The sequence below is a fragment of the Schistocerca serialis genome, chromosome 3 (assembly GCF_023864345.2).
Source record: "Schistocerca serialis cubense isolate TAMUIC-IGC-003099 chromosome 3, iqSchSeri2.2, whole genome shotgun sequence".
NCBI classification, from domain to species: domain Eukaryota; kingdom Metazoa; phylum Arthropoda; class Insecta; order Orthoptera; family Acrididae; genus Schistocerca; species Schistocerca serialis.
This window is the reverse complement of record NC_064640.1, coordinates 820,110,731-820,123,988: the sequence shown is the minus strand read 5'-3', so window position 1 is coordinate 820,123,988 and position 13,258 is coordinate 820,110,731.

Genomic DNA, 13,258 nt, shown 5'->3' with positions numbered 1-13,258 from the left:
TCACTCGATCTCCCCCACCCCCCCACCCCCCACCCCCAATACGATCAAACTTTTGACAATAAGCGTAGGTGTGGTACTGAGTCAAATGCTTTTCGGAAATCAAGAAATGCTGCGTCTACCTGATTGCATTGATCCAAAGCTTTCAGCATGTTATGTGAGAGTTGGATTTCACATGATCGATGTTTTCGAAATCCATGCTGGTTTGCATTGAGAGGCATCACGATTTTGGTACGTATTTTGTTTTTCCAAGAAAACGGTCTATTGGCACACAGTCAACACGGTGAAACACAACTAGCTGTTCAACCACAACAAGTGCTGAGCACTACTGCAAGGGCTTTCGTCTAATTCCGTATGTCTAAATTTCCAGAAGGCTTTTGACGCCGTACCTCACAAGCGGCTTGCAGTGAGATTGCGCGCTTATGGAATATCGTCTCAGTCATGTGACTAGATTCGTCATTGTGGATCACTTCTACTACCCTTCTCGTAGAGGTGTGTGACCTGAGCCTTTTTCCAACAACGGGGCACGGTTTTTTGTTCGAGGGATCTACGATAGATTGCAATTAGCTCCTTCTTCTAACTCCACCGCAAATTCAGTATAGAATTTGACAGTCATTCCATCGGGCCATGCAGCTTTGTTCAATTTTAACGATTTCAGCTGTTTCTCAACACCGCTGACGCTAATAACTACTTCATCCATCTTTTCAGTGGTACGAGGATTAAGCAGGAGCTATTTTCTTGGATTTTCCTCTGTAAAGGAACATGAAAACTTTAATGTTGGTCGGAGTACAAGTGTTTCTGAACAAAGAGTACGCCGAACTATGGGCCTCTGCAGCTGACGACCCGTGCATTGGCCAGTGTTAACACCATGACATAGGCAACTTCGACTGAAATGCCCACGTGACCATCGGCACTGGACGCATTGGCATAGCGTTGCACGGTCTGATTAGTCCCGATAGCGTTTTCTTCGTGCCAATGGAAGTGCAAGAATCCTTCCTCATCCAGGGGGACAGCTCTTTGACACCCATACTGTGGTACGCAGACAAGCTCCATTATGCTCTGGGGAACATTCACGTGGGCATCCACGGATCCAGTAGAGCTCGTGCAGGGCAGCATGACGGCCAAGAAGCATCGTACAGCCCTTCATGGTGGTCATGTTTCCAGACAGCAGTGGCATTTTTCAACGTCACAGGCCAGAAATATGGCGGAGTAGTTCGAAGAAAACAGTGTCGAGTTCCATTTGATGTGTTGACCCCCAACCAGATCTGAACCCAATCGAAAACATCTGGCATGTGGTTGAACGTGGGGTCAGAGCTCACCGCGTCCTTCCCTGGAATTTGATGACTTGGGCGTCTCCAGCGGCCTACGAAGGCCTCACTGCTTCCATGCCGCGATGCGTCGCCGCTTTTATCCGTGCCAAAGGTGGACATACCGGCTATTAGGTACTTGAAGCATGCCTGCGTGTATCTGGTATATGAATTCGCAGACCAATCAATCTTGGAGTCCTGAAAATCCTCGGCATGGAGTGTGTAGTGCAACACGAATTTTTGTCAGGGAAGTAACAACTTGGGGAAATGACGTATGGTTATTTCACGTACAATGATGTGAGTGTACATACCGCCAGTGCGCCTTTGACGCCATTACGGCAGGTTTTCTCTAATGGAAACTATCGTCGTCCATAGACCTCCTTTTACTTTTGTTGATTTTCAGCTTAAAACCTCTTTTACGCTGCTGTTCCAAGTCCTTTGCCGCCTGCCAGAATTGTAACATCATCAGACCTTCAAGTTTTCTCCCTGATTTCTTACACTATTTCCTCATTCTCCTTGGTTTCTGTTACAGATTGCTCAATATACAGACTCTAATGTTCTGAACTGTAAGAAAAGTAGAAAGTATGAATTATGAATTTCCAGGTAGTAATTATGGTCCAGTTTGACTCCTCAAAACTCTTGCATACCCATCTAACAGACGTAATTTTTTCGCTTGGGACATCGCATGTAATCAGCAATGTGTCACAGGTACGTAAATCTACCTTGTTTCGTCTCATTATACTTATTGCCTCTTATATCCTTTTCCCACTTTCTTACACCTCTTATCTTAAGGAACTACACCGAGTGCGTGGATTCTGTAAATCGCTATATTTATCCTTAATCACGCCCATGGATACACCTCTATGCTATTCACTGCCGAATTCTCATCATACTCTTCGGCCCTCGTCTTAAATTTTATGAATGAAAGTTTATATGCCTTGTTTGAAGACGAAATAAGATTTATATGACTGGTTTGATTTTCCATAATTTTAGAACACGTTCAAAGTTTATGTTTCTCAGTACTGTACATATTTAGAAGACCCAAAAATTGTGCAAACAATGCCTCTGGAATGTCGAAGTACAGCTCGTTGTTGGAGAGCTACATCGATAAAATTACATCGCTGATTCCTTGCGAGGAAATAAACGATCACTTATTCGAAAGTATAGGTTCTATCAGCATATTGCAACTTGTCGTAAACGCGTTCTAGTTCACAGTTACTAGAAACAAAACAATGAATTCCTGCATTTCTCGGAGGCACGCTGACACTGTGATAAACAGCTTTCTTTAAGATAATGAGACCACCTACTGGGATCATACAGATACCGGAACAAGGGAAGCACTGATTAGCACATGTTGTAAAATGTATGCTACAATAAGGCAAAGCGAGTTTGATTCCCTGAGATGGAAAGAAATAAAGCCTTGTATGGAGCATACGTGGTACGTAACGACTGAGGACGGCCGGCCGGAGTGGCCGAGCGGTTCTAGGCGCTACAGTCGGGAGCCGCGCGACCGCTACGGTCGCAGGTTCGAATCCTGCCTCGGGCATGGATGTGTGTGATGTCCTTAGGTTAGTTAGGTTTAAGTAGTTCTAAGTTCTAGGGGACTGATGACCTCAGATGTTAAGTCCCATAGTGTTCAGAGCCATTTGAATCATTTTTGACTGAGGACGCTAGCTGTCAACGCAATTTACGGCTTTCCTTGGACTGAGTGTTTAGATTTCTTCCCATTCGAGCGCCACAACAGCAGATCGATCCGAGGGTTATTCCAGTAACGGCTGTTACGTAAACACGACACGTCTGTTTATAGTTGCGTCCTTGACCGGTTTATCCCTAGATAATAGCCCGATTTTTGCTCCTAGTAATTCAAGTAGTGTCCAAGAGTGCAATGTAAATTCGACAACGAAAAATAATAGGAATTTTAGGACATGAGTGAATGACTGTCAAAAGTATCCACAACTAACTACGAACAACTTGGAAAACAATTTTTATCTGTAATTATTCGGTACCGGTAACTAGCAAGGGGAGAGGCCCATAAGTGGGTCGCCTGTTTTGATCAACTTTCTGTAAGGACGTTCTGTAATGAAAGTAGAGGGAAACGTGTTTCGGCTTTTTGTTACACACTATTTTTTTAAGAAAATCGATGTCAAAGTTGATGACGGAAGATCGTATTTTCAGTCCTTTACAACGAAACATCTTCTAAGCGCATACATTTTTTATCAGTATAATATGGGATACAAAGTTAATAATGTTCGAGTTATTAACGTTTTTGTGTTCGCATGCTGTAGGTTGGGCACCTCTGATTCGGCGATTTGGTATTAGATTGCTGGACGGTGTTCGATTCTTGGCTGTAGCTTTTTTAGCTGTATCTGATAATAATCTGATAACTGGAATACTTTTCTTTCCCCTTCCTGAAGTAAAACATCGGGAGATGTGATTAATTATTAAATAAGTATATGTAATGTACTGACACCTATTTTCAATGTGATACAGACTGTAAAAATAAATCTAAAGAATATTATTGTTAATCGTAGATGATCATCTATTCGAGGGCCTTTTTGCAATGAATGAGATGAAAATTAGCGCAAGGACAGGCAAAACATACATACCTATGGCACCATGCGCAAAACACGCACAGGATCTCGCCACATTGACATATTTTCCGGTACACTGTTCTTGGAATACTTATCCGAGTCACGTTGCTAAACAGAGACGTGTCAGATATCGATTTAGATGCGTGCAAAGCGTCTATAAACATATCCAGAAAGATAGGCGCGGACAACTAGTTATAGACGGAGGCATGAATTTTGATAGCATACGTCCTATCCTATAATTCTCTGCTCTACTGTGATGTGATGTCGCAAGATTTTCAAGTCGTGCTCCTAAATTCTTTACTTGTCCGAAAACGTTGCTGTCACACGGTTGACAAAGAAAGGTACATTCCGGTGGTGTCAACTTCAAGATGCATGTCTGTTGAGCATTATCGTCTCGTAGCGCGTCATGTATCCCGAAGTACTGGGTGATCAAAACGTCAGTATAAAACCCCATGTCATTCCAAGCATGTGTGTCAATTTGTATCTCTCTATCTACATTATTCCGTGATTTATTCAGTTTTCAAATCTATACTGACTTTTTGATCACCCGGTAAATCAGCTGTCACATTATGTGCGCTCGATTATTAATTACACCTGCCGATGTTTTACTTAAAATGAGGAAATAAAGGTACTTCCAATTATGAGAATATTATCAGATTCACCGAAAAAATATCGTACTAAAAAAAACCACGACCAAGAAGTGAACATGGTCCAGCAGTCTAATAGTTTAATGTCTCGACCGATGATTTCGCTCTGCTAGATATCTACAATGACGGATGCACAAGTTACAACACAATAATGCTAATAACTCCGACGTTATTAACTTTGGACCCCATATCATACTAATAAAAAAATGATAGTTTTTAGTCGGTCTTTATATATAAAGCGTGGAAAATACGATTTTACCGCCGTTAACTATGACCTAGATTTTGTTTCAGAAACTTGAGAGCGTCTAGCAAAAAGGACGAAACACCTGTTTCTCTGTTTTTCAATACAGAACAACGTCCTTCAAAACTTGATCAAAATTGGCGACCCACATGGCAGACCCCTCCCCATGTAAGTCCATGTGTGGCACAGACTTCATTTTCTTCACTGAAAATATGTTTCAGAAGTTTTAAGCATATCATCCCTCAGTGAAAGAGAGGAATGAGGGCGAAATGCGGAAGAGTATTACACGACTGCGCCGAAAACCTGTGTCCTAGGACTTCATAGCTTCGAGCGTAAAGCAAAGGCGTACGGCCAGATGGCTGTAGCGGAATTTTCTCGCGTGCCGTGACGGTTCCACAGACTAGCTTGTGCCGCTAACCCCTGGGCTTAAATAAGAGTCTCTGCTTTCTCTGTTGTTAACAAACAGCTCTCAAATAGATTTCTCTGTTTGCAGCCGGGCCGAATGTTTACTGAGGTCCCTGCCTCTCGCACAGCGGCGTGCCGATTCTTGTAAATACTACGGCTGCTGGTTTTAATTTTTCCGTAAATATTACCCCCCTCCGAATCTTTGTGCCTGGACCGCTCGCTTGACGTGTTTCCAGAAACCGCCTACAAGCACGGTGCGCGGAGGGGAGAACGCGCGGGCGGAATTATAATCATCACCGCCTTAACTTCAACTCTAGCACCCTCTCCTCTAGTTCACTTCGTTTCCTCTAGCAACTGGCTCAACGTTCTAGGCAAGCCTAAAGAGACTGCTTGTACTACGCTTGTCTGTCCTTTTAGGGTGTGCGAGGGTGGTTTGATAATTCTGGTAACAAAACACGAAAAAAAATGTAGACGAAACAAACAGCTCACCTAACTTCTCAACGAAGTCTCTTTTGAGGTATATACACTTTATTCAGCGGTCCTCCAGCTTTTTCGTGCCATCGGAAAAATAGGTTCTGTCGAACTCTGCAAAATACCCGTTGACTGCAACCATCACATCTTCATTTGATGAAAATTTCTTCCCAGAAACACAAAGTTTCAAGTTGGGGAACAGGAGAAAGTCGCTTGAGGCTAAATCTGGTGAAAGCGGTTGATGAGGAATCAATTCATGCACCTCCGCCACTGTTATCGCTGATGTGTGGTATGATGCATTATCGTGGTAAAGAGCACTTTTTTGCGTGTCAGTCCTGGTCTTTTTTCAGCCAACGAAAGTTTCACACGATCAACAATGAAGCATAATAGCGTACCTTTCCCCTTTTCCAGGTAATCTATGAGGATCATTCCTTGCGGGTCCCAAAAGAACAGTGACAGTTGTCATCACCTTCTCAGACGACAAAATAGTCTTCGCCTTCTCCAGTGCACCCGATATAGTGCGTCGGCTTTAATCAGTGACGTCATAGTTTACTTGCTAGTATTAATGTCTTTATTTTCGAGCCAATGATAACAATCGTTTATCTTCTGTGGCGAGGCGTCATCATTGTAAACTGGAATAAATAAAAGGTTTTTAAAAGACAGGGCTAGATATTGTGAATGATTTCTGTCGTTTGTATTAATGAAAATCATTTGTTCATTCCTATTCATTCGGTAGCTACCCTAATTCTTAGGGAGTTTGACATATTTTGGAACAATGTTTTTTTCACTCTGGAGAGTTTTTACTTTTTGATATTCGTTTGTAGGTATGGATTTATCTATTCCTGTGAACATGGAAGACTAGAAGCAGTTCTGCATTACGGAATGCAAATTTTACTGTTGTTGCTTTTTTCCGCCTTCACTAGCAATAGTATTATTACGATATTTTTTAGCCGATACTAATACTATCGAAGGCGGAGAGGCCGACATTCGAAAACTTTGTAGCCCCTACTTCAGTCGACCTATATAGGTCGGTGAAGAATAGGAAACTACGATTCAAAGAAGCAATATACTTAATATTATGTTCGAAATATGGATGTACGTGATATGTTTTCTCCATCCCGCACTCCTTTGTTTCTCAACATTGGTCTTTGCTGTTAAATCTGTTCAATACATCATCTGTGGTAACTTCTGACGTCATTGGTCAAAGCGGGACTGCTTGTATCCCATTACTTAGTAATCCCAATTTCACTAGCGTTTGTCCATTGCCTAAAGGCAAATATACGACACATTAACTCATTTGTAAAGTAATCAGACGTCTGAACCTGTTTTATATGTGTGAGTTCAGTTCTTTAAGGAATTGGAAGTGGGCAGGATGACTGGTTAATAATATGTAGTACGCTGTGGTTTCACTTGTTGTCTGGACTTTGATGTATAATAATGGATCCAGGTTTCATCGACAGTGACAAGTCGATGACAAAAATCTTGTGGACTGCGATTAAACAGTTTAAACAACCAGTCATTGTGCTGAAATATTGTGCCGGATACGCTTTTGGTCGACTGTGAGCAATCGTCCTATCCATCTGTCACATTGATTTTTCGTAGCCAATTCTTCGTGCAGGATATTATGCACTCGCTCATTTGAGATGCCTACAGCCTCAGTAGTCAAACGAATTTTTATTCGACGTCTTGCATTACCATACCACAGGTTTTGGCAATGGGTTCATTAATACAAAAGTGAATGATATTCGCAGATAGTGCAGCATCGGTGTGAATTACATCCAATTATGTTTTGATCTATGCAGCACTTCAGTCCTTCAAATGAAAATGTTTAACAACAGTACGAAACTCGGTGTTCTCCATTTTCAATCGCAGTCGACACACTGACTATTTGAGACGGTTGTCAACGATGAACTGTGCATTGAACAATGTTGAAAGCATTTATACGATCCTTGGAGTAATCAAGCTTACCAACGATGAAGGTGCAACGAAAATGTTCCATTCCTTCATAGAAATTCACCAGACTTACCGAACAACCCTAGTATTGCTAGGCGGTATGGAATCGTTATGGTACCACATAGGGTTTGCGAAGAATATTGAAAGAAAGGCATTTCGTTTTGTATTATCCTGAAAAAGAGTGTGTCACGGATGTGATACGTGCTATGGTGTCGCAATCATTAGAAAAGGGCGGTTTTCTTTGTGGTGAAACCTTTTCACAAAATTCCAAAGACAATTTTCTGTTGCGAATTTGAAAATATTTTGTACATATGGAGAAACTGGAACACTCTTTCTTAAATTCTGATGGTGGCATGGGTTAAACCTAAGGAGCGAAGGGCTATTAACAAATAGTACAGAAGCCAGTCGGCAGCTATAAGAGTCGAAGGCCCTAAAGGGAACCAGTGATTGAGATAGGGTTGTAGTCTGACCCCAATGTTATTCAATCTGGACACTGAGGAAGCCAAAGAAACTCTTCCATGTTTTCTGATGACACTGTAATTCTGTCAGACACAGCCAAGTACTTCGAAGAGCAGATGAACGGAACGGACAGTGTCTTGAAAGGAGGATATAAGACGAACATCAACAAAAGCAAAACGAGGATAATGGAATGTAATCGAGATGAATCAAGTGCCGCTGAGAGAATTAGATTTGGAAATGAGACACTGTAGTAGATGAGTTTTGCTATTTGGGCAGCAAGGTAAGTGACGATGTTTGAAGTAGAGAGGATATAAAATGGCAAGGAAAGCGTTTCTGACGAAGAGAAATTTGTTAACATCGAGTGTAGATTTAAGTGTCAGTAAGCCTTTTCTGAAAGTATTTGTATGGAGTATTGCCATATATGGATGTGAAACATGGACGATGAACAGTAGACAAGAAGAGAACATCAAAAAAAGTTTTGCATCACCTCATGTACCAGAACCGTAGCGGTCGCGCGGTTCCAGACTGTAGCGCCTAGAACCGATGGGACACTCCGACCGGCTAGGCACATAGATCATAATAGCTGAACTATGAAGTAACAGGGAAAAAGTGCTCGGGTCGAATGAATCTCGTTTACACTGTTCCCAACCTCTGGCCTACTTTACGTCCTAAGAGTGAAACATGGAGGGGTTCAGTGACGATTTGGGGCGCCGTAGGTCCCGTTTCTGCTAAAGTTCATACACACATCAAAAAAAGTTTTGCATCACCTCATGTACCAGAACTCCTGAAGATAGACGTTGACTGCGGATATTGTATCAGAGACACAGTCTCTCTGATTGTTCAGAGATGTCACTAAACCCGCCCAAAGATGTAAACAGCCACGCATGAGCAGCGTCTAGTAAAAGGATGGGGTCCGACAGCCGATCAGTTCCAGTCATTCCACCAGGAAGGAGGTACACGGCTAGAGTTGTCTGTAGTTCAACCGTGCCTAGACGGTCAATACTCTGACAGCAACGCCATCGTGTTCAATAATGCTTTTCATGCAGCCTCAGGACGTCGTGTTATGACTCAAATTGTGCGCAATAGGCTGCACGATGCGCCACTTCACTCCCAATGTCCATCTTTGCAAACACGACATTGGAAGTATGTACGGGTTGCACGCTGCTGCGCGGTACTTAACACGCGCTCGCCAGCTGACAGTTTGCTCGGTCAGTACACGTGTGTCCAGTAGAGATGGGCAAAACTGTTCTTTTCAGAGATTGGATCAGAACTGTTCACTCCCTGAAATGAATTAGTTCTTTTTCATGACTCACCACTCATTTACAATAGAAAATAAATGGATGGCACATTGCACTTTAAACTTGGTTTATTCCAGTACTATACCTGTATTTTGATCTTATTTGATCCTATTTTGAAGTAACACAGATAATGAGTAAGAATTTTGTATTGTTTATTGAAATTTCCACGATATGACAAAGTTTTTGATTATTGATTTATTTTGCACTATCGTGGTTTTTTGGGTGATCGGGAAATGTTGTAACTTGAGATTTACATTAACAATATATTTGGCTATAATGTATTAAAATTTCATTAACCTCATACAAATACATCGCAAGCCATATATTTTTAAAGTGAACGTTTCCTTCCGAAGACGCCTAAAATCGCAAAATCCGTACCAGAATAAGAAAAAAATATATATAAATTTGACTGTAAAACGAAAGTGCTGCATATAGCCTTACGCAGAATAAAATAAGGAAAATATTGTAGTATCACATTTTGTGATACGTTTATCGGTTCGCTCGTAATTAAAGCGTAAATTCGAGTGTCCATAATAAAAATCCTATAGTAAGAGGAGTCATCAGGAACCTAATCTAATCAGTTTAAACAAATAAAAATAAAATAAAAACAATTGATGTATACATAACATAATAATGTAATATACGTAGCGGTATTACTACGAAGAACAATATCCAGTAGGGACGAACTCCGATGCAGAGGCGCTGAGTCGAGCAGGTCGAGCCGCGAGCTATATTACTGCGTGAGCTGAGACCGCAGAAACCAGAGTGACACCTGAGTCGCTTTGCTCAACGCTCTGGCTAGAGTCGAGAACGGTGGGGTGAGCGTTGAGCGGGCGAGTTCCGAGGGTGGGGGGAGCGGTGAACTCACCCGCTCCGAGACAAATCGTCCGTTCCCTTGCGAGCAGGTTGTTGCAAGTAGTTCCTATGTTATCCGCTAGGTGGCTCTCTGTCCTGTTGCTCGCATCAACTGCCCAGAGGGCAGGACGTGCGACTGAAACGATCGCCGACAGTGTGCGATGCGAAGTTAAGCTGCACCAGACGACGCACAGAGACGGCACGGCATATGTGAAACACAAAATCCAATGGGGCACTGCACAATGCAGGCAGCCAAGGTAGAAGCAGGGCAGAGGCCGGCGCTGGCTGTGTTGTGTGGCGTGCACTGTGCTCTGACCAGCAGAGGCGCTGCTGATATGCTCCGTCTCTCTCTCTCTCTCTCTCTCTCTCTCTCTCTGCCGTGGGAAACGTGTGGAGCTACCGTTCTTTTTTTCTGAATCACTGATTGTTCACTCCTTTGAAAGATTCAACTCTATGAATTAGTTCAAGAGCGGATGCCCCATCTCTAGTGTCCAGTTGCAGTGCGACGCAGGAAGTCAGCCTCTGGCCGCAGCGCGCCCAACTAACTAGCGCCAGCTCGGGCGCCAATGTGTCTCTTTCCTTAGATCACAGTGGAGCCTTTCGATACGACCATAATTAGGATGTCAGACACAGTGATAATGGGTGAGCGTAGCGAGCGTGTTTTATAATCGGCCTTTGTTAATAAAACTGTTTAAACTTACTTCTCGTGTTCGCGTATTTGTCGTACCTCGAGGACCCACAGCTTACAAATATTTCGTCTAATTTTTATCCGGGGCAACAACACCCTTATAGAAGTGGAGTCAGAAGTGGGATAATTGTGGAAAAATCCCAGTCCTGAAGAGATGCAATAGAACGTAAACTTAGAGCAGCAGCACGAACATTTTCCGACTACGCGAGGACACCCAACGCTGGAATTCGGGTTGCTCTATTCCAGTTTGGCTAGAATACCAAAGGCAGTGATGGATTTTTATTTTACATTTGATTGACTCACTGGCGTTAAATTACACGAAAAGTCGCAATCCAGTCAGAGTAACGTTGTCGATTTACAACCTGTTATTAATGAACTGCAGGAAGAGATTCGGCAATTAAAAGCAAAAGAAGCGAGTGTAACATTGCGAAAGACTTGTCAAATGATAGTTCGTGCAGTACAGGTACAACTACAGTAAAGAATTTTTCATTATTGCCGTTAGTACCAGTGTTTAGTGGGGAACCCAAAAATGATGTCAAGGTATTTCTTCGTAAACTTGAAGGTGCCGTCCTGTTAGGATCGTGGTCAGATTCCGATAAGCTAGTGGTTGTCAAATTAAGAATTCGAGGAGCAGCACAAGATTTATTTAGCGCGGAGCGTACTTGCGAGAAAACAGAAGATTACAATGAGTTTAGAACGGTTGTTGTTCAGAGATTTAAACGTAAAAACGCGATAAGATTCTACAGAGAGCAGCTTCACAGTTTGCGAATGCGACGAGACGAATCTGTCGAGCAGATTGCCGACAGAATTCGAAACATCATCGCTCAAACATACGAGTTACTAGATAATGAAAATGAACATCGCATTCAGTTGTTGGAGGCCAGCCAGAGAGCACTCACTAAAGCTATGCAGGTCTCTGCTGCCAAGTCATCATCACTTGTCATCGATGAAGGGTGAAAAACAAAGGAAAGAGTATTCACTGTCTTTTGCCTGGTGGCGGATTTAGGGAGTGGGGATGCATGGCAGAAGCGCATTCTTACGCAACTTTGGTGAAAATAAACGTACGTTTATACCGTAACAGCGTTGCTTACGTTGATTAGGACTCTATAATCATACTGATATACTAAAAAGGACAACCAAATCAGCATCCACTGCAACGTGGATAGTAGCACGAGAAGATTTGTTTCTACTTTTTAGACATTACTGCAGACTCTAGAAAATTTGAAGGTCAGGGGACCGTTACAATCGAGTTTGCACAATTCCAAGTTCAAAGGATCCATGAAAAAGTTCGAATAATTAATTCTATTTAACTCGACTTTATTCTAGATGAAATCAGCAAAAATCGAAATAAAATTTTGATTTTTTTTTACTATTCTATTCCCAGTTTTCTTACATGTTATTTGCTTTAGTATTTGAAACGGAAGGCACACACAAATGTTCGAAAATACATAAATTCAGCTTCATTCATTTTTCAATAATGAACAAACTGTCACGAATGGATGCATTTTGTGAACTAAATTTCTTATAAACGACCTTATGTCTTTGGAGTGTCACTCCTTATTTGTATCTGAGACTTCGGTTCCCAGACTAACAGTTAATGATTTAGCGTTCCGTTAAGCTATAACCTCCGACAAATACCTTTTGTACCCTGCATCGAGTAAGGCAATTCCATAAGCTTTCAGCAAGAGGCGGGGACTCGCCTCGCCCGGTCTGCTTGCTCCCGCCTTTTAATATTTATCAGCAACATTATCTTTCCGCACGAAGATCGTTTGCAGCATGAATGGTGGAATCCTGAAACAAATCGTTACCTGCTACTTCTTGTTGCATTCCACAGCGTCGAAACTCGTTTCAGTTTTACGAAAGTCGAAAACTTCCTGGAAATTATTCTGACGTGAAAACGTCTACTTTCTCCTTGGTCAAAGTTTCTTGTGTGACAAAATGGCGTCAGATTTGAATCACTAATAACTACGAGACCGACAGTGCGCAAACAAAGGTTAAGTCCACGCCGTCTGTACGTGGTTGTCGCTTGTTGCCTGTGTTGTCATCGTACCAGTGTAGGCATATGCGCGTCATTGTTACAAATCATCTTTGTGTAAAGTTATAAACTGGTGTAGCTGTAAGCTAGGATACTGATTTGGGTGTCATTGCGATGAACAGCTTAGGGATCGCCGGAATAGAAAATAAAAATATTCGCCGGAATATAAGCGAAATCTGTATTGAGTTTAAACCTATGACACAAAGGAAGAGTTCGTCTCACAGGACTTGTAAATATGCTCTAAATTACAGAAAACGCGAGAAAAGCCCTCCCAGAAGCCTAAAAAGTGCAGCGCTGAGAGAAGGCGACAG